General features: G+C 45.3%; 1 protein-coding gene across 1 annotated transcript in view; it reads left to right on the top strand.

The window, feature by feature from the left end:
- Nucleotides 1-27,457, top strand: part of mmp24 (matrix metallopeptidase 24) — a 127,049-nt gene that overhangs the window by 202 nt on the left and 99,390 nt on the right. The gene's annotated exons all lie outside the window — the stretch shown is intronic.

Below are 27,457 nucleotides of genomic sequence, written 5' to 3'. Positions count from 1 at the left end.
GGATTGGGGATTGGGGATTGGGGGGGGGCGGGGGGGGATTGGGTTTTAGGATTGGCATGGGGATTTGGGATTGGGGATTGGGATTGGGGGATTGGGTTTTGGGATGGGGGGTTGGGTTTTGGGATTGGGTTTGGGGTTTTGGGATTGGGGGATTGGGTTTTGGGATGGGGGGGTTGGGTTTTGGGATTGGGTTTGGGGTTTTGGGTTTGGGGTTTTGGGTTTGGGGTTTTGGGATTGGGGTTTTGGGATTGGGGATTGGGTTTTGGGAGGGGGGGTTGGGTTTTGGGATTGGGATTGGGGTTTTGGGATTGGGGATTTGGGATTGGGGTTGGGTTTTGGGATGGGGGGTTGAGTTTTGGGATTGGGGTTTTGGGATTGGGGATTGGGGTTTGGGGATTGGGTTTGGGATGTTGGGATTGGGTTTGGGCTTTTGGGATTGGGTTTGGGCTTTTGGAATTGGGGATTTGGGATTGGGTTTGGGTTTTTGGGATTGGGGATTGGGTTTGGGGTTTTGGGATTGGGTTTGGGTTTTTGGGATTGGGGATTGGGTTTGGGGTTTTGGGATTGGGTTTGGGGTTTTGGGATTGGGTTTGGGGTTAGCCAGGATTATTGGGGGGGTGGGGGCGGGTTGCACTCTGTGTTATGTGACTGAGCTCGGGATGGGAGTGGCAATGTTTGTATTTCAGTGTTTTGCAGATTCTTTGGGATTTTGCGGGCTGTGCTGCAGTTTTAAATCCGGAGAAATTGCAGATGTGTCTTAGCCTCTGGATAAAAGACATTCAGGAAGCGGCTATAAATAGCACAATGAGGGAGACAGTGAACGGGACCTTGTCCTGTCTCGAGATGATTTTGCACATTTTGATGCGTTTCTCATAAGCCGAATTTGTGAGGGAATGTGACGATTCAGTGAATGAAAGGTGCTGGGAGAGAGCGTGTGAACCGGTTTAATCCAGGACAGGAACTGTGTTCAGCTCTGAAAACAAAGCGTTTTCCCAGTCACCGCCTGATTAGATTAAATGTCCTGGTGCTACTCATGGCGATGGATTCCGTCCGTTCAAACAGAAGCTGCTGCATTTTGCAGGTTAATGCTTTGCACTGTCCTCGTTTTGTACAATAGATGGTTCTTAAATGGTTAGCAAACTGATGCATTAGTCACTTCCTGTGCTGTGTGTCGCTTGTTTTACAATGGCTGCGTGTTTGTGTTTATAATGACGAGATGTCCCATCGCTGGGAATGCGAACCCTGGGAATGAATTCACGGTGGAGCTATCCCTGGCTTTGCCTGGAATGATTGTGTATTAATTCTAATTCACGTGTCTGACAGTCTCTGGGCCATGGTAGTGTTATCCCGGTGATCAGTTAATGGGAGTGTCCTTGTGGGAAATGGAACCTAGACCAGGTGACCTCTATAATTGAACCAGGTTTGACCTTGGTGCTTCGACAGCACATACCAAACCCACAACCACAACCATCTAGAAGGACAAGGGCATCAGATAGATGGGGACATCACCACCTGCAAGTTCCCCTCCAAGTCACTCACCATCCTGACTTGGAAATATATCACCGTCCCTTCACTGTCACTGGGTCAAAATCCTGGAACTCCCTCCCTAACAGCACTGTGGGTGTACCTACACCACAGGGACTGCAGCGGTTCAAGAAGGCAGCTCACCACCACCTTCTCAAGGGCAACTAGGGATGGGCAATAAATGCTGGCCTCAGAGATGCTCATAGCTCAAGAACACATGAGCAAAACACTAGCACCAAATGATATTGGAATCAGTTATTATCCCTTCTCATCCTTTGACCTGGGTGACCACACCAGCCTCCCCCAGTGTCTCTGCTGTGGTCCAGCTGGGTGTGACTGCTCTCACCTGCTTCCGTTCTTATCTACCCAACCATTACCAGAGAATCACCTGCAATGGTTTCTCTCCCTGCCCCTGCATCATTACCTCTGCTATCCCCAAGGATCAATCCTTAGCCCCTCCTAGTTCTCATCTACATGCTGCCCCTCGGTAACATCACCCAAAAGCACAGCATTAGTTTTCACGTGTACACTGACAACACCCACCTCTACCTCACCACCACCTCTCTCGACTCCTCCACTGTCTCCAAATTACCAGACTGTTTATCTGATATCCACTTCTGAATGAGCAGAAATTTCCTTCAATTAAATGTTAAGGTGGGTGAAGCTCCACCACAAATTCAGTTCCTGAGCTACTGACTCAATTCCTCTTCCTTAGTCCATTATTAAGGGTGAGATTTCAGAATACTTGGAAGTGCATGGTAAAATAGGGCAAAGTCAGCATGGTTTCATCAAGGGGAGGTCATGCCTGACAAATCTGTTAGAATTCTTTGAGGAGGTAACGACTAGGTTAGACAAAGGAGAGCCAATGGATGTTAGCTACTTGGACTTCCAGAAGGCCTTTGACAAGGTGCCGCATAAGAGGCTGCTCAGTAAGATAAGAGCCCATGGTGTTAGAGGCAAGGTACTAGCATGGATAGAAGATTGGCTGTCTGGCAGGAGGCAGAGAGTGGGGATAAGGGGGTCCTTCTCAGGATGGTGGCCGGTGACTAGTGGAGTTCCGCAGGGGTCAGTGTTGGGACCACAACTTTTCACTTTATACATTAATGATCTAGATGAAGGAATTGAGGGCATTCTGGCTAAGTTTGCAACTGATACAAAGATAGGTGGAGGGACAGGTAGTATTGAGGAGGTGGGGAGGCTGCAGAAGGATTTGGACAGGTTAGGAGAATGGGCAAAGAAGTGGCAGATGGAATACAATGTGGGGAAGTGTGAGGTCATGCACTTTGGTAGGAAGAATAGAGGCATAGACTATTTTCTAAATGGGGAGAGAATTCAGAAATCTGGAGTGCAAAGGGAGTTGGGAGTCCTAGTCCAGGATTCTCTTAAGATTAACTTACTGGTTGAGTCATTAGTTAGGAAGGCAAATGCAATGTTGGCATTTATTTCGAGAGGACTAGAATATAAAAGCAGGGATGTGCTGCTGAGGCTTTATAAGGCTCTGGTCAGACCACATTTAGAATACTGTGAGCAATTTTGGGCCCCGTATCTCAAGAAAGATGTGCTGGCCCTGGAGAGGGTCCAGTGGAGGTTCACGAGAATGATCCCAGGAATGAAAGGCTTAACGTATGAGGAACGTTTGAGGACTCTGGGTCTATACTCGATGGAGTTTAGAAGGATGGGGGGATCTGACTGAAACTTACAGAATACTGAGAGACCTGGATAGAGTGGATGTGGGGAAGATGTTTCCATTAGTAGGAGAGACTAGGACCTGAGGGCACAGCCTCAGAGTAAAGGGAAGACCTTTTAGAACAGAGATGAGGAGAAACTTCTTTAGCCAGAGAGTGGTGAATCTATGGAATTCATTGCCACAGAATGCTGTGGAGGCCAGGTCATTGAGTGTACTTAAGACCGAGATAGATAGGTTCTTGATTGGTAAGGGGATCAAAGGTTATGGGGAGAAGGCGGGAGAATGGGGTTGAGAAACTTATCAGCCATGATTGAATGGCGGAGCAGACTCGATGGGCCAAATGGCCTAATTTCTGCTCCTATGTTTATGGTCTTATGGTCTCCTGGCAACTGTCTGAGGCTGAACCTGATGTTTACAACCTTAGTGTCACATATCACTCTGACATGAGGGTCCAACCTCACATTCACACCATTGCTAAAACTGCCAATTCCCAATTCCATAACATCACCCAAAGTCACCCTGCCTCTCCTCATCTGCTGCTGAAACCCTCACCCAGGCCTTTGTTACTTCTAGACTCAACTATTCAAACACACACAATGGCTGCTCTCCCACATTCTGTTTTTTTTATTCATTCACAGGATGTGGGTGTCACTGGCTGGGTCAGCATTTATGGCCCATTCCCCTAACTGCTCATGTTCAGAGGGCAGTTAAGAGTCAACCCCATCGCTGTGGGTCTGGAGTCACAAGTAGGCCAGACCAGGTGTGAACAGCAGATTTCCTTCCCTAAAGGGCATGAATGAACCTGATGGGTTTTTACAACAATCGACAATAGTTTCATGGTCATCATCAAACTTTTAATTCCAGATTTTTTTTAATTGAATTCTACCCTCTATAAACTTGAGGTTTTCCAAAACTCTGCTGTCTGTGTTCTAACACACAGCAAATTCCATTCCCCTATCACCCCTGTGTTCACCAGCCTACATTGGCTCTGGGTTATGCAATGCCTTGATTAAAACATTCTCATTCTTGTTTTCAAAACGCTCCATGGCCCTTCCCCACTCCCTACCTCTGTGATCTCCTCCAGCCCCCATGACTCTGAGATCTCTCTGTGTTCCTCTACTTCTGGCCTCTCAAACTTCCTCCCTTTTTATTGCAACACCATTGGCTGCTGTTCCCCCAGCTGCCAGGCCCCAAATTCCTGAATCTTTCAGCCTTTCACTCTGCTTCTTCCTCTAAGATAGCCCTAAAAACTTACCTCCTTGACCAAGCTTTTGGTCATTTGGCCTAATGTCATTTAATGTGTCTCGGTGTCATATTTTGTTTTATAATGTTCCTGTGAAGCACCAACATTGCATTCTGTTAAAGATGCTGTATAAATACGAGCTGTCATGACTGAAATTTATTGAAAGTCAACGGTAGCTGGTAGCTCCCTTGATGGTTCAGGTGATCATCACAGTGTCGACTGGGGGCAAGGCCACCTGACTGGCCAGGGTCACAGGTTAAACCCCGGCTGGGGCAATTGCTGATTTCAGTCATGGTAAACCCTGTGAGCTATAATAGTCACTTTCAGTGTTCCCAGTTAGGAAGCAGAAACCATATATTTTTCCTGCTCCTTAATCGGAACAAGTTGTCCATGTCGGATTAGGATAGGAATGAACCACAGGATCCAGCAGTCTACTGGGAATCTAAGTCTAAGCTCAGGTGTGAAGGAATGAGACCCTGCCAGAGATCATGGGAACTGAATCCAGCAGAACCTGTACCAGAACCCCAGCCAACTCCCTATAAACACAGCAAGAGCCAGAACCATCGTCCATCAACCCCCATCGTCCGTGACACACACCCACATAGGCACACATTCACAGGCACAGACACACACACAGACAGACACACACACACACACACAGACAGACACACACACACACAGACACACAGGCACACAGACACACACAGACACACACACACACAGAGACACACACAGACAGACACACACACACACACACACACACAGACACACACACACACACACACACACACAGACACACACAGACAGACAGGCACACAGACACACACAGACAGAGAGAGACACAGACACACATAGATACACACACACACACATACACACACACACAGACAGACAGACAGACACAGACACACACACACACACACACACACAGAGACACCAGAGAGAGAGAGACACACACACACACACACACACACACAGCTCCTTCCAAAGGCTCAGCATACTTTCCTTGCTTTTATACTCTTTGCCTCTGTTTATAAAGTCTGGTTTTATTTGCCTTTTTTTGAAAAACCTTCTGGACTTGTTCTGCTGTCTTCAATGGTTTCTCTCTAAGTGCCCCAGGTCTCTCTCTTCCTGCGCACTCTTTAAAATTACCCCACTGAATTTATGTAGCCTCTCCTCATCCTTCCTCCCAAAATGAATGGCTCAGCACTTCTCTGAATTAAATTTCACTTCCCAGGCAGATGCCCATTCCCCCAGTCTGATTGTATCCACCTGAAGTCTGTTGCTACCCTCCTCGCTGTTTACTGCATTTCAGGGTTTGGTGCCATCTGCAAACTTTGAAGTTATGCCCTGTAAACCCAGGCCATTAATATATAACCAAAAAGAGCAGTGGTCCTAATACCAACCTCGGGGGAACACCCCACTATACCTCCCTCCAGTCCGAGAAACAACCATTCACCATTATTTCCTGGTTTCTGTCCCTTAGCCAATTATGCATCCATGGCCAGGATTTTGTGGCCCCTCCCGTTTGGCCGAATAGTACAGTCCCCGCCGAACTGAATGGAGATTTAGAGGGCTCACCCCATCCGCCGGGGGGAGACACACTGTGGCAGGTGCCATAAAATCCTGGCTCATGTGTCTTTCAATCCCACAGGCTTCAATTTTGCAAACAAAATCCTAAATGCAGATCCTCTGAGGTACCTTTTGGAAGATCCAAGGCAGCACCTGCTCGAGGGCAGTTAGGGATGGGCAATAAATGCCAGCCTAGTCAGTAATGCCCACAACAAAAACAGAATTACCTGGAAAAACTCAGCAGGTCTGGCAGCATCGGCGGAGAAGAAAAGAGTTGACGTTTCGAGTCCTCATGACCCTTCGACAGAACTTTGATGCCCACGTTGCATGAACAATGTCCTCCATTACTTTATCAAAATATTATGATTTAACTTTAACATGCCGGCTTCCATTTATTAATCCATACTTCTCTAAATGTCAGTTAATTTTGTCTTAGATGAATGTCTCTAAAAACTTTCCTCATCATCGATATCAGGCCCAACAACACAAAAGCAAAATACAGGAACTCTGAAATAACCACAGAAACACTGGAAATACTCAGCAGGTCAAGGTCAGCCAGTACCTGTGGAGAGAGAAACCGAGTTAACTTTTCCGCTCAGTGACCCTTCATCAGAATGGACTGATGGGCCAGAGTTACCCTCGGCGGGTGAAATTGGCAGACACTCAGGAGGTTCAGTTTCCTGCTGTGGGACCCAGAAGATTGAGGAAAGGTGATGTTAACTTAAATGGCACAAATTTCGAGAGATGGAAGGACAGAGAGATCAGGGGGTGTATGCAAACAAATATTTGAAGGTGGGAGGACAAGTTAAGAAGGCTGTATTTTTTAAATAAAAAGCCTTTGGAACCCTTAGTTTCTTTACATAGAAGCAACGAGGACAAGAGCAAGAGAGTTAGGCTTAACCTTTCTGAAAACCTAGCTAGGCCTGAGTATAGCACCTTATTTCCGGGCTCCAGACTTTCAGGAGGATGTTGAGGTGTTGGAGAAGAGATTTACTAGACTGGTCCCAGGGTTGGGGAACTTCAGTTAATGTGAAGAAATTGGGATTGCTGTCAGAGCAGCGAATGTTAAAGTGTTGCTTAGTTTTAATACATTAAGTAAAAAGAAACTGTTTCATGGAGAAGAAGCTTCAATGTTCAGGACACACAGATTAAAGGTAATTGGTAAAAAAGAACCAGCAGGATAGGCCAACTGCATTGTTCCAGTGAATCTCAACGCAAACGGGAGGAACAGCACCTCATCTTCCGACTAGGCACTTTACAGCCTTCCGGACTGAATATTGAGTTCAACAACTTCAGATCATGAACTCTCTCCTCCATCCCTACCTCCTTTCCGATCCCCCTTTTTCCAATAATTTATCATTTTGAAAAATATATTTTTCTTTTCCCATATATTTTTAAATTTATTTCAATCTATTGTTTTATCTCCACCCTTTAGCCTATTTCAATCCCTTCCCCCCACCCCACCTCCACTAGGGCCATCTGTACCTTGCTCGTCCTGCTTTCTACCCTTAATGTCCCCCAGTAGCACATCCCTTAGATAATATCACCACCGTCAACACCCCTTTGTCCTTTTGTCTGTGACATCTTTGGCAATCTCTCCTTTGTCTCCATCTATCACTGGCCCTCTATCCAGCTCCACCTGTCCCACCCCCCTCTACCAGCTTATATTTCAACTCTTTTCTATTTTTCCTTAGTTCTGCTGAAGAGTCATGCGGACTCAAAACGTTAACTGTGTTCCTCTCCGCAGATGCTGTCAGACCTCCTGAGTTTTTGCAAGTATTTTTGTTTTTGTTTCAGATTTCCAGCATCTGCAGTATTTTGCTTTTATAACAGTATAGACACAATGGGCCAAATGGCCTCTTCCTGTGATGTGTAATGCTATCACTCTACTACCTTCATATTGACCTGACACTTCACAATTTCCATTCTCGTCAGTAACCAAGGAAGCATCCGACTGGACCGGGTAACTTTTCAACTGACTGCTGCCAACTGTTTCAGTGGTTCCTATTTCTCCATTTTATCCAATATCTCCTGGACAAGTCCTTCATTAACAAACGTCCTCTTCCTTCGTCAGACAAATGCAAAGTTCTCATTTAGTTTTTGAGCCGTGCCCTCAGACTGCATGGGAATGTCACCAGAAAACAGCAGATCACTGGAACATTGGCTGGTGCTGCTCCTGGCATGTCCTCCTGCACTCTTCACTGAACCAGGGTTGATCCCCTGGCTTGATGGTAATGGTAGAGTGGGGGATATGCCGGGCCATGAGGTTACAGATTGTGTTTGAGTGCAATGCTGCTGCTGATGGCCCACAGCACCTCATGGATGCCCAGTCTTGAGTTGCTAGATCTGTTTGAAATCTATCCCATTTAGCATGGTGGTAGAACCACACAACATGATGGAGGGTATCCTCAATGTGAAGGTGGGACTTTGCCACCACAATGACTGTTTGGTGGTCACTCCTACTGATACTGTCATGGACAGATGCATCTGCAGCAGGCAGGTTGGTGAGGATGAGGTCAAGTATGTTTTTCCCTCTTGTTCGTTCCCTCACCACCTGCTGCAGACCCAGTCTGGCCACTTTACACTTCAGGGCTTGGCCAGCAGTGTTGTCACTGAGTCACATGAGGTGAAACCCTGATCAGGGGGCATGAGGAGGTAAGTTGATCTGTCACAACTACCCAGTAAAATCCTGCAAATTTGGCTGGAACTTCCAACAATGCAGCAACATTCATCAATACAGCTGCAGCATTCTCCCTTAGACTATTCTCCCTTAGGCTATTCTCCCTTAGGCTATTCTCCCTTAGACTATTCTCCTTTAGATTATTCTCCTTTAGACTATTCTCCTTTAGACTATTCTCCCTTAGACTATTCTCCTTTAGACTATTCTCCTTTAGACTATTCTCCTTTAGACTATTCTCCCTTAGACTCTTCTCCCTTACACTATTCTCCCTTAGACTATTCTCCCTTAGACTATTCTCCTTTAGACTATTCTCCTTTAGACTATTCTCCTTTAGACTATTCTCCCTTAGACTCTTCTCCCTTACACCATTCTCCCTTAGACTATTCTCCTTTAAACTATTCTCCCTTAGACTATTCTCCTTTAGATTATTCTCCTTTAGACTATTCTCCTATAGACTATTCTCCTTTAGACTATTCTCCTTTAGACTATTCTCCCTTAGACTATTCTCCCTTAGACTATTCTCCTTTAGACTATTCTCCCTTAGACTATTCTCCCTTAGACTATTCTCCCTTAGACTATTCTCCCTTAGACTATTCTCCCTTAGACTATTCTCCTTTAGACTATTCTCCTTTAAACTATTCTCCTTTAGACTATTCTCCCTTAGACTATTCTCCCTTAGACTATTCTCCCTTAGACTATGCTCCCTTAGACTATTCTCCCTTAGACTATTCTCCTTTAGACTATTCTCCTTTAGACTATTCTCCCTTAGACTATTCTCCCTTAGACTATTCTCCTTTAATCTATTCTCCCTTAGACTATTCTCTTTTAAACTATTCTCCCTTAGACTATTCTCCCTTAGACTATTCTCCCTTAGACTATTCTCCCTTAGACTATTCTTCTTTAGACTATTCTCCATTAGACTATTCTCTCTTAGACTATTCTCCTTTAGACTATTCTCCCTTAGACTATTCTCCTTTAAACTATTCTCCTTTAAACTATTCTCCTTTAAACTATTCTCCCTTTGACTATTCTCCCTTAGACTATTCTTTAGATTATTCTCCTTTAGACTATTCTCCCTTAGACTATTCTCCTTTAAACTATTCTCCCTTAGACTATTCTCCTTTAGACTATTCTCCTTTAGACTATTCTCCCTTAGACTATTCTCCCTTAGACTATTCTCCTTTAGACTATTCTCCCTTAGACTATTCTCCCTTAGACTATTCTCCTTTAAACTATTCTCCCTTAGACTATTCTCCCTTAGACTATTCTCCATTAGACTATTCTCCCTTAGACTATTCTCCTTTAGACTATTCTCCCTTAGACTATTCTCCCTTAGACTATTCTCCTTTAAACTATTCTCCCTTAGACTATTCTCCTTTAGACTATTCTCCTTTAGACTATTCTCCCTTAGACTATTCTCCCTGAGACTATTCTCCTTTAGACTATTCTCCTTTAGACTATTCTCCTTTAGACTATTCTCCCTTAGACTATTCTCCTTTAAACTATTCTCCCTTATTCTATTCTCCCTTGGACTATTCTCCTTTAGACTATTCTCCTTTAGACTATTCTCCCTTAGACTATTCTCCTTTAGATTATTCTCCTTTAGACTATTCTCCTTTAGACTATTCTCCTATAGACTATTCTCCTTTAGACTATTCTCTCTTAGACTATTCTCCCTTAGACTATTCTCCCTTAGACTATTCTCCCTTAGACTATTCTCCCTTAGACTATTCTCCTTTAGACTATTCTCCTTTAAACTATTCTCCTTTAGACTATTCTCCCTTAGACTATTCTCCTTTAGACTATTCTCCTTTAGACTATTCTCCCTTAGACTATTCTCCTTTAAAGTATTCTCCCTGAGACTATTCTCCTTTAGACTATTCTCCTTTAGACTATTCTCCTTTAGACTATTCTCCCTTAGACTATTCTCCTTTAGACTATTCTCCCTTAGACTATTCTCCTTTAAACTATTCTCCCTGAGACTATTCTCCTTTAGACTATTCTCCTTTAGACTATTCTCCTTTAGACTATTCTCCTTTAGACTATTCTCCCTTAGACTATTCTCCCTTAGACTATTCTCCCTTAGACTATTCTCCTTTAAACTATTCTCCCTTAGACTATTCTCCCTTAGACTATTCTCCCTTAGACTATGCTCCCTTAGACTATTCTCCCTTAGACTATTCTCCTTTAGACTATTCTCCCTTAGACTATTCTCCCTTAGACTATTCTCCCTTAGACTATTCTCCTTTAATCTATTCTCCCTTAGACTATTCTCCCTTAGACTATTCTCCCTTAGACTATTCTCCCTTAGACTATTCTCCTTTAGATTATTCTCCTTTAGATTATTCTCCTTTAGATTATTCTCCTTTAGATTATTCTCCTTTAGACTATTCCCCCTTAGACTATTCCCCCTTAGACTATTCTCCTTTAAACTATTCTCCCTTAGACTATTCTCCTTTAGACTATTCTCCCTTAGACTATTCTCTTTTAAACTATTCTCCCTTAGACTATTCTCCTTTAGACTATTCTCCCTTAGACTATTCTCTTTTAAACTATTCTCCCTTAGACTATTCTCCCTTAGACTATTCTCCCTTAGACTATTCTCTCTTAGACTATTCTCCTTTAAACTATTCTCCTTTAAACTATTCTCCTTTAAACTATTCTCCCTTAGACTATTCTCCCTTAGACTATTCTTTAGATTATTCTCCTTTAGACTATTCTCCCTTAGACTATTCTCCTTTAAACTATTCTCCCTTAGACTATTCTCCTTTAGACTATTCTCCTTTTGACTATTCTCCCTTAGACTATTCTCCCTTAGACTATTCTCCTTTAGACTATTCTCCCTTAGACTATTCTCCCTTAGACTATTCTCCTTTAAAGTATTCTCCCTTAGACTATTCTCCCTTAGACTATTCTCCATTAGACTATTCTCCCTTAGACTATTCTCCTTTAGACTATTCTCCCTTAGACTATTCTCCCTTAGACTATTCTCCCTGAGACTATTCTCCTTTAGACTATTCTCCTTTAGACTATTCTCCTTTAGACTATTCTCCTTTAAACTATTCTCCCTTAGACTATTCTCCCTTAGACTATTCTCCCTGAGACTATTCTCCTTTAGACTATTCTCCTTTAGACTATTCTCCTTTAGACTATTCTCCTTTAAACTATTCTCCCTTAGACTATTCTCCCTTAGACTATTCTCCTTTAGACTATTCTCCTTTAAACTATTCTCCCTTAGACTATTCTCCCTTAGACTATTCTCCTTTAAACTATTCTCCCTTAGACTATTCTCCTTTAGACTATTCTCCTTTTGACTATTCTCCCTTAGACTATTCTCCCTTAGACTATTCTCCTTTAGACTATTCTCCCTTAGACTATTCTCCCTTAAACTATTCTCCCTTAGACTATTCTCCCTTAGACTATTCTCCCTTAGACTATTCTCCATTAGACTATTCTCCCTTAGACTATTCTCCTTTAGACTATTCTCCCTTAGACTATTCTCCCTTAGACTATTCTCCTTTAAACTATTCTCCCTTAGACTATTCTCCTTTAGACTATTCTCCTTTAGACTATTCTCCCTTAGACTATTCTCCCTGAGACTATTCTCCTTTAGACTATTCTCCTTTAGACTATTCTCCTTTAGACTATTCTCCTTTAAACTATTCTCCCTTAGACTATTCTCCCTTAGACTATTCTCCCTTAGACTATTCTCCTTTAAACTATTCTCCCTTAGACTATTCTCCTTTAGACTATTCTCCTTTAGACTATTCTCCCTTAGACTATTCTCCCTGAGACTATTCTCCTTTAGACTATTCTCCCTTAGACTATTCTCCTTTATACTATTCTCCCTTATTCTATTCTCCCTTGGACTATTCTCCTTTAGACTATTCTCCTTTAGACTATTCTCCCTTAGACTATTCTCCTTTAGATTATTCTCCTTTAGACTATTCTCCTTTAGACTATTCTCCTATAGACTATTCTCCTTTAGACTATTCTCTCTTAGACTATTCTCCCTTAGACTATTCTCCTTTAGACTATTCTCCTTTAGACGATTCTCCCTTAGATGATTCTCCCTTAGACTATTCTCCTTTAGACGATTCTCCCTTAGATGATTCTCCCTTAGACTATTCTCCTTTAGACGATTCTCCCTTAGATGATTCTCCCTTAGACTATTCTCCTTTAGATTTTTCTTATTTAGATTTTAATTTTTTAGATTTTTGTCTCGTAGAAAAAAAAGTATAACATTTTGAGATGTGCTCCTCACCCCTCCCCCCTCTCTCTGTCTGTATAATTCTGTCAGTTAAACGTACGGCTCATCCAGCAAGGTGACTTGCAGACACTGATGCAACCTGTTGGTCAAAGGATTTCCGGGTCACTGTGGCTCTGGTTAGACCCCACCCGGGGTAAAATATAAAGCCTTGTTTCCAGTGAGGGTCCACAAGACTCAGTGCTGGCTCACTAGCTTCTTGTGGTATAAATCAATGATTTGGGCTTGAATGTAGAGGGTATGATTAAGAAGTTTTCAGAAATACAAAAATACAGAAATACAGTAAAACAAAAATTGGCAGTGATGTTGATAATAAAGCAGAAAGCTGTAAACTGCAGGAAGATACCAATGGGCTGGTCAGGTGGACAGAACAGTGGCAAATGGAGTTCAGTCTGGACAAATGTGAGGTACTGCATTTAGGGGAGGTAATGGAACAGGGAGAGGTGGTGATGTAGTGGTATTGTTACTGGACTAGTATTCCAGGATAATATTCTAGAAAACATGGGTTCAAATCCCACCAAAGCAGATAGTAGAATTTGAATTAAAATTCTAATGGTGACCACAAACCCATTGAGCATTGTTGTAAAAACCCACCTGGTTCACTAATGTCCTTTTGGAGAAGGAAATCTGCTGTCCTACATGAAAGCCCTATTTCTATGGTTGAAGGGTCCATAATCAGTTTTAAAAAAGAAACAAGACTTGCCTTTTCACTTTTCGTGGTCGCTGGGACATCCCAAATTGTTGCACTTTGTTGAAGTTACCTGAGGAAACCAGATAGTCAGTTTGTGCTCAGCAAACTGCCACAAGCAGCATTGTGATAAGGAGGAGGGCAATCGAGCACGAGACATACCTTAAAAATGAGGTGTCAGCCTGGTGAAGCTATAACACAGGACTACATGTGTGCCAAACAGCAAAAGCAGCAAGTGATAGACAGAGCTAAGCGATCCCACAACCAACGGATCAGATCTAAGCTCTGCAGTCCTGCCACATCCAGTTGTGAATGGTGGTGGACAATTAAACAACTCACTGGAGGAGGAGGCTCCACAAATATCCCCATCCTCAATGATGGAGGAGCCCAGCACATCAGTGCAAAAGATAAGGCTGAAGCATTTACAACCATCTTCAGCCAGAAGTGCTGAGTGGATGATCCATCTCGGCCTCCTCCGGAGGTCCCCAGCATCACAGATGCCAGTTTTTGGCCAATTCGATTCACTCCACGTGATATCAAGAAACGGTTGAAGACATGCACACTGCAAAGGCTATGGGCCCTGACAACATTCCAGCAACAGTACTGAAGACTTGTGCCCCAGATCTTGCTGTGCCTCTAGCCAAGCTGTTCCAGTACAGCTACAACACTGGCATCTACCCGGCTATGTGGAAAATTGCCCAGTTATGTCCTGTACACAAAAAGCAGGACAAATCCAACCCGGCCAATTACTGCCCCATCTGTCTACTCTCCATCATCAGTAAAGTGATGGAAGGTGTCATCAACAGTGCTATCAAGTGGCACTTGCTTAGCAATAACCTGCTCACTGATGCTCAGCTTGAGTTCCGCCAGGGTCACTCAGCTCCTGACTTCATTACGGACTTGGTTCAAACATGGACAGAAGAGCTGAACTCCCAAGGTGAGGTGAGAGTGACTGCCCTTGACATCAAGGCAGCATTTGACCGAGTGTGGCATCAAGGAGCCCTCGCAAAACTGGAGTCAATGGGAATCAGGGGGAAATTCTCCATTGGTTGGAGTCATACCTAGCCCAAAGGAAGATGGTTGTGGTTGTTGGAGGTCAGTCATCTCAGCTCCAGGACATCACTGCAGGAGTTCCTCAGGGTAGTGTCCTCGGCCCAACCATCTTCAGCTGCTTCATCAATGACCTTCCTTCCATCATAAGGTCAGAAGTGGGGATGTTCACTGATGATTGTAAAATGTTCAGCACCAAAGCAGCCCGCTTGATTGGCACCACATCCACAAACATTCACTCCCTCCACTACTGATGCACAGTAGCAGCAGTGTGTACCGTCTACAAGATGCATTGCAGAAACTCACCAAGGTTCCTTAGACAGCACCTTCCAAACCCACGACCACTACCATCTAGAAGGACAAGGGCAGCAGATAGATGGGAACACCACCACCTGGAAGTTCCCCTCCAAGTCACTCACTATCCTGACTTGGAAATATATTGTCGTTCCTTCACTGTCACTGGGTCAAAATCCTGGAACTCCCTCCCTAACAGCACTGTGGGTGTACCTACACCACAGGGACTGCAGCGGTTCAAGAAGGCAGCTCACCACCACCTTCTCAAGGGCATTTAGAGATGGGCAATAAATGCTGGGCCCAGCCAGTGACACCCACATCCTGTGAATGAATAAAGAAAAATGGCCAGATAATTAATTGTTTTGTAATGTTGATTGTGGGATATTTACTGACCAGGAGATCCCCCTGCTCTTCTTCAAAATAGTGCCATCCATTCGAGCAAGCAAATGGGCCCTCGGTTTGACATCTAACCCAAGAAACGGCACCTCCTACAATACAGCACTCCCTCAGTACCGCACTGGAGTGTCAGCCTCGACTTTGCGCTCAGATCCTGGGGTGGGACTTAAACCAGGAACTTAGTGGTCCAGAGGTGAGTGTCCCATGGCTGAAGTTGGAGGTTTAGAGGGGATTCGAGAGGAAATTTTTTTCATGCAGAGATTGGTGAGGATCCAGAACTCACTCCCTGGAAGGGTGGGAGGGGCAGAAAACCTAATAACATTGAAAAGATTCCTGGATATGCATTTGAACTGCCTGAATCTACAGGGCTACATAGAAGGAGCTGGCACGTGGGAGTAGGCTGGATGACTACTTGTTGGGTAGCATGGACATGATGGACTGAATGGCCTCCTTCTGTGGCTGGGGGGGTCAATTGAAAATTTCAAAACTGAGATTGCCTAACAAAAACCTATCAATGATATGAAGGCTTACAAAACCGAGGAGAATAAATAGAGTTAGATCCAGATCAGCCGATGATGCAGCTGAATTGTGGAATAGGCTGAAGATGTCGAATGGTCTCCATCTGTCCTTATGGTGAATGTGGATTGGGGGTGATTCTGTTCTTTGGGTGCTGAGTGTAAGATATTCCTGAGTCTCTGCTGCCGTTCCAGGGTTTATTTATCTGTTACAAACTTTCAGGGAAAAATTAGTGGCACCTGATGGAAAGTTGGATGGGGGGTTGGGGTGTGGATGGGGCTAATTGGACAGCACTTACAGAGAGTCAGCACAGACAGGATTGACCAAGTGACCTCCTTCTCTGTTGAAAGAGTCGATAATTCCATATTGCCTCCAAGGTAGGTAACTAAATGAAGATCGGTGCCCATGGAATTGACCCCATCCCAATCCTGAAGGAGAAATGTTTTGGGCAGAAATTTGCATAACAAATGGACCTTAAGATGCTGATACACGCACTGACCTCAGCTATCCTCACAAACCTGTAACACGTTAAAAATACAGCATCGTCTCAGCCAGTGGCTGTGACCTCAGGTACAAACACAGCTCATCAGATTTAAAATAATAAATAATAGATAACCAGGGAGTGACTTAGAGTCTGGAAACTCTGTGCTCAGTGAGCTTTCAATTGGTGAGGTAATCACTACCAAAACTGTCAACATCACTAATGTCATTCTTACCATCTCCCTGAACAGCTGATGTCATGGAGCTGAACCTGTTTAACCATAACAAAACACCTATTTTTAACAATGACGTTCACCAAAAATAGTCCAAAAGCAAAATATTGTGGGTGCTGGACATCCAAAATAAAAACAGAGAATGCCGGAAGTACCCAGGAGATCTGACAGCTTCTGTGGAGAGAGAAACAGTTCCCATTTCAATCATGATCTTTCATCTGAACTGGGAAAAGGGGGATGCCTGTGACAGGATAGAAAACAGACAGAATAAATAACAAAAAGGGATGATGGTACAGGCGGACAGGAGTGGGCGGAGGTAAAGAAACAAAAGCTGTATCTAGAGGAGGTTTGAATGGGAAAAACATCACCAACAGCGACTGTCCAAAAAAAATGGGGTCAGAGACTGTGGACCTTGCTATCGAGTCCGGAATTTGTAAAGTTCTGAATCGGAAGAGGAGGTGCTGTTCCCCGAGATTACACTGAACTTTGTTGGGGCAATGGAGCAGGCCAAGGAAAGGAAAGAGAGGGGAGCTGGGGTTGGTTCAGGAATAGATCAGGGTCAGGGAGGGAACAGACCCCGTCAGAAGCTGGAAAGGGAGGGGGGGGTGGGGTGGGGGGGGAAGATGTTGGATGGCTTTACTCCCACCCTTCCCAACAGCAACTTTCCAAACAAATATAGAAAATGCAACATCTGTCCTTTTATCTGTGCCCTTCTCACATCCAAGGCGAAACAGTGATTTCAGTGTATTTCTTTCAATTTATATGCTGTCTGCTCACAATACAGTCTCCTTTACACTGGGGAGAGTGAACGGAGACTGGATAACCACTTTGCAGAACACCTCTGTTTAGTCATGGCAACCCTGAGCTTCTGATCGCCTGCAATTTTAACTCTGCCCCACTCCCACTCTGACCTCAGCCTCCTACACTGATCCAATCAAACTCAACTGAAGCTCGAGAAACGGAAACTCCTCTTTTTGATAAGTTACTTCACCAATTTCAGATCATAACCCCTCGCCCTTTCCTTGTAGGTGATGATTCAGCTTTTCCCATTTACGCCTCCTCAAAATAAATCTTTTCTTTCTTTGCCTGTGCTGTTACCATCTCCTTCCGCCTCACACCATTATCCCTTTCGCCATTTAACCTCTCCCACCTTTCACCCCGTCACACACTTCCCCTTTACCAGTCCTGATAAAAAGGCAGCTCTATTTCTCCCCTGTTACAATCCATATCGAGATGAACCTCTTGTTAAAAACAAAGGAATCCCACAGCACCAACTGAAAGAAAACCTCTGGACAAAATTTCTCTTCTGAAAACTTTTACTTTAACAAACCAACTAAAACCAACACATTCAAACAATAATTCAAGGTCCCGGACTCCACCATCACCATCCCTGGGTATGTCCTGTCTCACCGGCAGAACACACCCAACAGAGGTGGCAGCACAGTGGTGTACAGTTGGGAGGGAGTTGCCCTGGGAGTCCTCAATATCGTCTCTAGCCCCATGAAGTCTCACGGCATCAGGTCAAACATGGGCAAGGAAACCTCCTGCTGATTACCACGTACCACCCTCCCTCAGCTGATGAATCAGTGCTCCTCCACGTTGAACATCACTTGAGGGAAGCATTGAGGGTGGCAAGGGCACAGAATGTACTCTGGGTGGGGGACTTCAATGCCCATCAAGAATGGCTCGGTAGCACCACTACCGACTGAGCTGGCCGAGTCCTAAAGGACATAGCTGCTAGACTGGGTCTGCAGCAGGTGGTGAGGGAACCAACAAGAGGGAAAAACATACTTGACCTCATCCTCACCAACCTGCCTGCCAGAGATGTATCTGTCCATGACAGTATCAGTAGGAGTGACCACCGCACAGTCATTGTGAAGATGAAGTCCCACCTTCACATTGAGGATACCCTCGTGCTGTGTGGCACTACCACCGTGCTAAATGGGATAGATTTCAAACACATCTAGCAACTCAAGACTGGGCATCCATGAGGTGCTGTGGGTCATTAGCAGCAGCAGAATTGTACTCTAACACAATCTGTAACCTCATGGCCCGGCATATCCCCCACTCTACCATTACCATCAAGCCGGGGATCAACCCTGGTTCAATGAAGAGTGCAGGAGGGCATGTCAGGAGCAGCACCAGGCATACCTAAAAATGAGGTGTCAACCTGGTGAAGCTATAACACAGGACTACTTGTGCGCCAAACAGCATAAGCAGCAAGTGATAGACAGAGATAAGCCATCCCACAACCAATGAATCAGATCCAAGCTCTGCAGTCCTGCCACATCCAGTTGTGAATGGTGATGGACAATTAAACAACTCACTGGAGGAGGCGGCTCCTCAAATATCCCCATCCTCAATGATGGAGGAACCCAGCACATCAGTGCAAAAGATAAGGCTGAAGCATTTACAACAATCTTCAGCCAGGAGTGCCAAATGGATGATCCATCTCAGCCTCCTCCAGAAGTCCCCAGCATCACAGATGCAAGTCTTCAGCCAATTTTATTGACTCCATGTGATATCAAGAAACGGTTAAAGGCATTGGATACTGCAAAGACTTTGGTCCCTGACAATATTCCGGCAATAGTACTGAAGACTTGTGCTCCAGAACTTGCCGCGCCCCTAGCCAAGCTGTTCCAGTACAGCTACAACACTGGCATCTACCCAGCTATGTGGAAAATTGCCCAGGTATGTCCTGTACACAAAAAGCAGGATGAATCTAAGGCAACCAATTACCGCCCAAGAGTCCACTCCATCATCAGTGAAGTGATGGAAGGGGTCATCAACAGTTCCATCAAGCAACACTTGCTTAGCAATAACCTGCTCACTGATGCCCAGTTTGGGTTCTGCCAGGGCCACTCAGCTCCTGACCTCATTACAGCCTTGGTTCAAACATGGACAAAAGAGCTGAACTCCTGAGGTGAGGTGAGAGTGACTGTCCTTGACATCATGGTCGCATTTGATCGAGTGTGGCATCAAGAAGCCCTAGCAAAATTGGGAATCGGGGTAAACTCTTCGTTTGTTGGAGTCATACCTAGCACAAAGGAAGATGGTTGTGGTTGTTGACATTACTGCAGGAGTTCCTCAGGGTAGTGTCCTCGGCCCAACCATCTTCAGCTGCTTCATCACTGACCTTCCTTCCATCATAAGGTCAGAAGTGGGGATGTTCGCTGATGATTGCACAATGTTCAGCACCATTCACGACTCCTCAGATACTGAATCAGTCCATGTCTAAATGCAGCAAGACCTGGACAATATCCAGACTTGAGCTGACAAGTGGCAAGTAACATTCATGCCACACAAGTGTCAGGCAATGACCATCTCCAACAAGAGAAAATCTAACTGTTGCCCCTTGACATTTTAGTGGCATTACCATCGCTGAATCCCCCACTATTAACATCGTGGGAGTTACCATTGACCAGAACCTGAATGAACTAGCCATAAAAATACTGTGGCTACAAGAGCAGGTCAGAGGCTGGGAATCCTGTAGTGAGTAACTCATCTCCTGACTCCCCAAAGCCTGTCCACCATCTACAAGGCACAAGTCAGGAGCGTGATGGAATACTCCCCACTTGACTGGATGAGTGCAGTTGCCACAACACTCAAGAAGCTCAACAACATCTAGGACAAAGCAGCCTGCTTGATTGGCTCCCTCTACCATCGAAGCACAGTAGCAGCAGTGTGTAACATCTACAAGATGCACTGCAGAAATTCACCAAACCTCCTTAGACAGCATCTTCCAAACCCACAACCACTACCATCTAGAAGGACAAGGACAGCAGATAGATGGGAACACCACCACCTGGAAGTTCCCCTCCAAGTCGCTCACCATCCTGACTTGAAAATATATCGCCGTTCCTTCACTGTCACTGGGTCAAAATCCTGGAACTCCCTCCCTAACAGCACTGTGGGTGTACCTACACCACATGGACTGCAGCGGCTCAAGGAGGCAGCTCACCACCACCTTCTCAAGGATAACTGGGGATAGGTAATAAATGCTGGGCCCAGCCAGCGACACCCACATCCTGTAAATAAATAAAAAAAGGTGGAGGATTTTTCAAATGAAAAGATAAATTTCACTTAAAATATTCAATACAACAAAGAAACCCCTCACATCGTTACAAATCTGCACCTTATTTTCTGCACAAACATGGGACCACGTGCAACCTCTGTCTTTCCAACTCAGCCTCTGCTCTGTATGACCACTCGCTCCCCGTTTAATCATTTCGGCCTTTGATTCGGCTGGATTCCATCCAAAGCTCGTGGACACGGTTACCCCTGATATGACATGTCTAGGAACCCTCTCTCACTTGGGACATGACAGTCCTGATAGCTCAGAATCCAAATTAAGGGGAAGTGATGGTGTAGTGGCATTGTTGCTAGACCAGAAAGGCAAGGTAATGTTCTGCGAAAACAATAACAAAAATACCTGGAAAAACTCAGCAGGTCTGGCAGCATCTGCAGAGAGGGACACAGTTAACTTTTCAAGTGTGTATGACTCTTCAGCAGAACTAAGGAAATAGAGAAATGAGATGTACTATAAGCTGGTTTAAGGGGGGTTTGGGACAGGTGGAGCTGGATAGAGGGCCAGTGATAGGTGGAGGCAAAGAAGAGATTGCCAAAGATGTCATAGATAAAAGGACAAAGAGGTGTTGACCGTGGTGATATTCTCTAAGGAATGTGCTAATGGTGACATTAAGGGTAGAAAACAGGACGAGCAAGGTACAGATAGCCCTAGTGGGGGTAGGGTGGGGGGAAGGGATCGAAATAGGCTAAAAGGTAGAGATAAAACAATGAATGGAAATAAATTTAAAAATAGATGGGAAAAGAAAAAAATATTTTTTTAAATTATAAATTAATGGGAAAAGGGGAATCAGAAAGGGGGTGGGGTTGGAGGAGAGAGCTCATGATCTAAAATTGTTGAACTCAATATTCAGTCTGGAAGGCTGTAAAGTGCCTAGTCGGAAGATGAGGTGCTGTTCCTCCAGTTTGCGTTGGGCTTCACTGGAACAATGCAGCAAGCCAAGGATGGACATGTGGGCAAGAGAGCAGGGTGGGGTGTTGAAATGGCAAGCAACAGGGAGGTCTGGATCATGCTTACGGACAGACCGAAGGTGTTCCACAAAGCGGTCACCCAGTCTGCATTTGGTCTCTCCAATGTAGAGGAGACCACATTGGGAGCAGCGAATGCAGTAGACTAAATTGAGGGAAGTGCAAGTGAAATGCTGCTTCACTTGAAAGGAGTGTTTGGTCCTTTGGACGGTGAGGAGGGGGGAAGTAAAGGGGCAGGTGTTGCAAGATTCTGTGAACCTGGGTTTGAATCCTACCATGGCAGATGGTGGAATTTGAATTAAATCAAAATCTAATGATAACCATGAAACCATTGTTGATTTTTGTAAGAATCCATCTGTTTCACTAATGTCCTTTCGGGAAGGAAATCTGCAGTTCTTGTGAACATGTGAATCAGCCACAGCAATGTGGTTGACTCTTAAATGGGCTCTGAATAAGGTCAATTAGGGATGGGTAATAAATGCTGGCCCAGCCAGTGATGCCCCACATCCCATGAATGAATTTTTAAAAAATCCCCAGAGACTCCCTTCTTCAACCCTTTTAAATAGCCCACTGGGTTTTGATAATACTGAAACAGCAGCAATGGGTATTACCCAATCCACAATCCATTCCCCTTTATATCATCAGCCCTTTTTTCAAAACCTTCTCAAGGGCAACTAGGGATGGGCAATAAATGCTGGCCCAGCTAGCAAAACCCACATCCCATGAATAAATAAAAAAAACACAGTAGGTAACACAGTCTGTGCTCTATTCTCAGAGACCTGCTTCAACAGTAGGATCTGTTGAAGTCTGCCAAACAGAAAACTTCCAGTCAGAGAGAACCTTGCGTGTTTGCTCTTTACACAAATTCTCAGTGTGGTTTGAACTGCCAAATAGAAAACACAGGCTAACACACCCCTCTGCAATTATCTTTCTATTTGCTCTTTGATTCTTAGCTGTTCATGTGTAACCTCATATCACGTGGGCATTTCTTGGAAACTAACTATGTCATAATCAGGAAATCAATTAGCCCTCTCTCAGAATACTCCCCAGCCCACATTGGTCTTAAAGGGATATCGCACAGAAGAAAATTCAAGCTTTCCTGACATATGGGTCATTACACCTCCCACAGATGCTGCCTGAGCTGCTGAGTATTTTCTGCTTTCATTTCACAATTCTTTTTAACTGAAATGAGTAATAGTCATTCCTCCTGATGCAGCACTTTCAGTCTATGGGAAGTTTCAGCTAGAAGGTCAATCAAATTGGCTGATAGTTTATAGCCATCAAAGCTCACAGGGACAGACCTAGACAATATCCAGGCTTGGACTGGTGTGTGGCGAGTAACATTGCCTGGCACTGGTGTGGCGAGAATGACCATCTCCAACTAGACAGAATCAAACCATTGCCCCTTGACAATCAATGGCATTACCATCACTGAATCCCCACTATCAACATCCTGAGGGTTACCATTGATCAGAAATTGAAGTGCTCCAGACACATGTAGCCACAGTATTTAAGAACAGGCCACAGGCTGGACATTATGCACTGAGTAACTCACCTCCTGACTCCCCAATTCTTTTCCACTATCTACAAGGTACAAGTTCTTTGTGAAGTTTGATGGTAAAAAAACTCTATACATCAGATTTTTACTAAAATATGGGATGGAGGAATAGAGAGTTTCCAAATGGCACTTAGTTAGGAGGCACAATAGCACAATAGATGTGGATGGGACTGGGATATTACAAAGGGACATCTGGAGTTCACTGTGGACATGTGAGAGCTAATCCACTTTAGACATAAGAAAGATATCAGAATCTCTCACATTCCTAATAGTGTGAGACCAGGAACTATAGAGGAACAGAGATGTGGGTGTCCAAATACACATCACTAAAAGTATAAAGAGTAATGGAAAAGGCTAATGGGATGTTGTCTCAAGGGGCTTCAGAGCCTAGATTATATGCCTTTTGGAGTAATTGGGCTCAGTTCTGGACACTGCACATCAGGAATGTGAGATTAGCCTTGAACAGGGGACAACTCAAATTCACCAGAACCAATACCATGTCTTAAATGGTAAAACTATGAAGACTGGCCACATAAACGTGGCTTGTTTTCACTTCAGCTTAAAAGGTTGAGGAGGTTTAATCAATGTATTTAACATAATTTAATGCATTTGATAAAGTAAATACAGAGAAACTAAATTAGGAAGCACGTCTTCATTCAAAGGGCAGTCGGAATCTGTAACTCTCTCCCAGGAGAAGCTGTGAATATTGGGGATCAATTATAAATTTCAAGACTATGATGGACAGATTTGGAGTCACGGTAAATGGAGGTGAAATACCATTGGCCATGGGAACAGCAGCATCTGAAATTTCCCTTTTCTCACCATCCTGACTTGGAAATATATCGCTGTTCCTTCACTGTCACTGGGTCAAAATCCTGGAACTCCCTCCCTAACAGCACTGTCGGTGTACCTACACCACATGGACTGCAGCGGTTCAAGAAGGCAGCTCACCACCACCTTCTCAAGGGCAACTAGGGATGGGCAATAAATCTCGGCAAATGCGCATTAATATGATGCAGAGTTTCATGTCATTTTGAGCCACTTTGTGTAGCAACATAGTGATTGAGATTGGAAAAAGGGCTTAGTTACAGTGATGTAGATATGGAACCTCATTATAATGTAAGTTGTTGTTGTAAACTGGGGCCCCACAGAGAGGCGCTGAGAGTGATTGGTAGGAAAAGTGTAACATTTACTGGGTCGCAGTTAGAAATGTTCCTTTGAGGTTGTTTGCGATCGCAGGGTGTGCAAGTAGTGCAAAGACTGTGGACAGAATTAGCCAGTTAGTTGGGAGCAACAGAACTAAGTCCAGCTTCAGGCAGCTGGGGATGAACATGGAGGCTGGGAGGGGAGGGAGGTGGTGGGTGGGGGGTGGGGATAGAGGCTGGTGGGTGGCTGCAGCAGTAAATGTTGGTCTATTCATTGAGCAGTAATGGAATGCATGTTAAATAACTCCTGACTGTTTATAGTGAGCTGAATGTGGGCATCTCTTGGATATCGTGTAGTAATGAAATTATAAACACAAGTAGCAGAAAAACAGAAGCAGTCAGCCACAAGCTACTCCAAACCTGCTTTGAACCAGTCAAACAAACCAAAATATTATGAAATTGCCACAGATAATGAAACAATCCATGTCTGAGAAACACAAGTTGCTCTTGCATCATGAGCAGAGTTACTAATGAGCAAAGATAAGGAAGGGCTGTCCGGGTCCATCCTCAACCAGCTGGACTTTGCAGAGTGACTCCAGGCTTCTGTGTGGATCCCACCAGGACTGACCCAGGAAATTTTGTCACAGACTCGTCCACTAACCCCATAAATTCAAAGCTGAAGCACAAACCTGGATCAATCCTATTCTCCCCTCACTTTACCTGTCGAGTCCTGAGAAGGGGATTGGTCCAGATCGGTCACATGGGCCTGGAATAACTGACGGAGGCGGAGCCAAGATAATGGCCAACAGAGGCAGTGTGAAAAAGTGACAGGGTAAAACAGGAATGTGAGGGAAATAGCGAGTCAGTAATATCGTGGTAATGCTACTGGGCTAGAAATCCAGATTAAAGCTCAGGCAACTTGTGTCCAAAGCTCACAACGGCAGCTGGGGGGATTTTAACTCAATTTAGCAATAAATCTACAATAGAATGTTAGCCCAATAATAATGATCAAGAAACTACTGGATTGTCATTTCTTTGAAGATGTGACAAGCAAAGTGGATAATGGGGATCCTGTAGATGTAGTATATCTGGACTTCCAGGAGGCCTTTGATAAGGTGCCGCAGAAAAGATTAATACACAATATAAGATCACGCGGAGTTAGGGGTAATATATTAGCTTTGATAGAGGATTGGCTAACCAACAGAAAGCAGAGAGTCGGGATAAATGGGTCTTTTTCTGGATGGCAAGCTGTAACTAGTGGGGTGCCACAGGGTTCGGTCCTTGGGCCCCAACTATTTACAATTTATATTAATGACTTGGATTCAGGGATAGAAGGTACTATAGCTATCGCCGTCCCCCAGGAGGAGGCGGCTGTCAGGAGGGACACCCTTGTCCCCAGGGATAGGAGGAGGAGGCCACCACACCTCACCAATAGGGCACGGGAGGAGGTGGCAGCACTGGTGAGCAGCCTGTGGTGCGTCGCAGTGACCTGTTGTGCCCAGGAAGGGTGAGTACCATGTTGGCATGGGTCAGTGTGCAGAAGTGTTAGGGTGTGCCCCTCCTCGCCAGTCCCTGTGCACCTCAGGGGTGTTAGAGTCTGGGTGCCAACTGTCAATGACACTGGAGCTGGCCAAGGGGGTGAGCTTTGGCTGCTCGGACTGAGTGTCTTGTGGCTCGAGGGCCACCACTCGGATGTGCCCTGTGAGGTGTTTCTCAGCTGGGATTGGCCAGGCTGCAATGGGGCTGCAGGTAGAGAGTGGACTCATCAATGCTCCTCTGTCCTTTCAGGAGAAGATCGAGGTGCTGGTATCTGCGCTGGTGCCTGGTTCAGAGAGCGGGTGTGACACAGGAGCACATGACGCCTGGTGGTCCTCCGGTGTCAGGGGTGGCCCTTCAAGAAGAGAGGGTCACGTACAGGCGGAGATCCACCCAACCTCCTGCTGCTCAGCAGGTTTGAGCAGGGTTCCCTGGAGCTAGAGAGTCGGCACGCTCCCCATGCCACCGGGCGTGGAGAGGCGGGGGTGTCGGGCGACAGTGAGAGTGCGGTGCACAGAGGTGAGAGTTTCGGATGGAGCAAACATTCTAGTGCAGCCTCGTCATTGATGGGAGCCTCGAACCTGGATTCCCCATTGATCATTGGAAGACAATGGCATCGTGATGCAGATCTCCATGGTCTCACCAGGGTGCCTGACATGCACAGTGACAGTGTGAGGACTTTAACTAATGACGTGTCCTTCTTCTCCCTTAGATTCACCAGCAGGCGTCTGATCTCCGGACCCCAAAGGCCCCCCTGACACCGGAGGACCACCAGGCTTCACATGCTCCCTGTGTCACACCCGCTCTCTGAACCAGGCACCAGCACAGATACCAGCATCTCGGTGGGCATTAGAGTGACGGCTAGTATCTCAGTGCATATTGGTGAGGGCATCTCACACTCGTTTGAGGTGCAGGAGGAGGAGGCAGAGAGTGCCCATGGCGCCGGCAGTCGGGGGAATGCTGGAGACCAGGAAGAAGCTGAGTCGAAGGCTGATGTTGAGCCTCTGGAGTTGTCCATTAGGCAGCAGATGCTGGATGTCCAGCGGGATGTGTGGGAGGGTTTGGCAGAGATCCGTGAGGATCTGTGTACCATGGTCTCCATGATGGAGGAGTCCATGTGGAGAGTGAGCACTGTGTTGACCCTCGTGGCCGAGCGCACTGCCTCCTCCATTGGGACAGTGGTGACTCTCATGGAGAGACAGCTCCAGGGACAGAATCAGGGGTCCCTGGGGCTGCGCTCGGACCTGCAGCCCCCACACAGACACTGAGCTCAGGTGGTCAGTGTCCGTGTGGGAGATGGATTGGGCACCCAGTATCCCAGCGAGGTGCCCGTCCATCAATGGTAAGCAGGGAGGTCCAGAGTGGCATTATGTTGGCGCACAAGCTGCCTGTTGTGTCTGTGGGCACCTCTCAGGGCGCTCTGGATGACGGCAGCAACTCCTCTGTCCCTCTGCCAGTGACCGTGGCATCTGATGGGGCTGTGGTGATTGGGGAGATGCCAACCATGGCACTGGCCACTCCCTCCCAGGCAGG

This window comes from Carcharodon carcharias, chromosome 14 (genome assembly GCF_017639515.1).
Source record: "Carcharodon carcharias isolate sCarCar2 chromosome 14, sCarCar2.pri, whole genome shotgun sequence".
In the NCBI taxonomy this organism is placed as follows: domain Eukaryota; kingdom Metazoa; phylum Chordata; class Chondrichthyes; order Lamniformes; family Lamnidae; genus Carcharodon; species Carcharodon carcharias.
The sequence above is the reverse complement of the archived record's forward strand: the minus strand, read 5'-3'. Positions and strand labels throughout refer to the sequence as shown.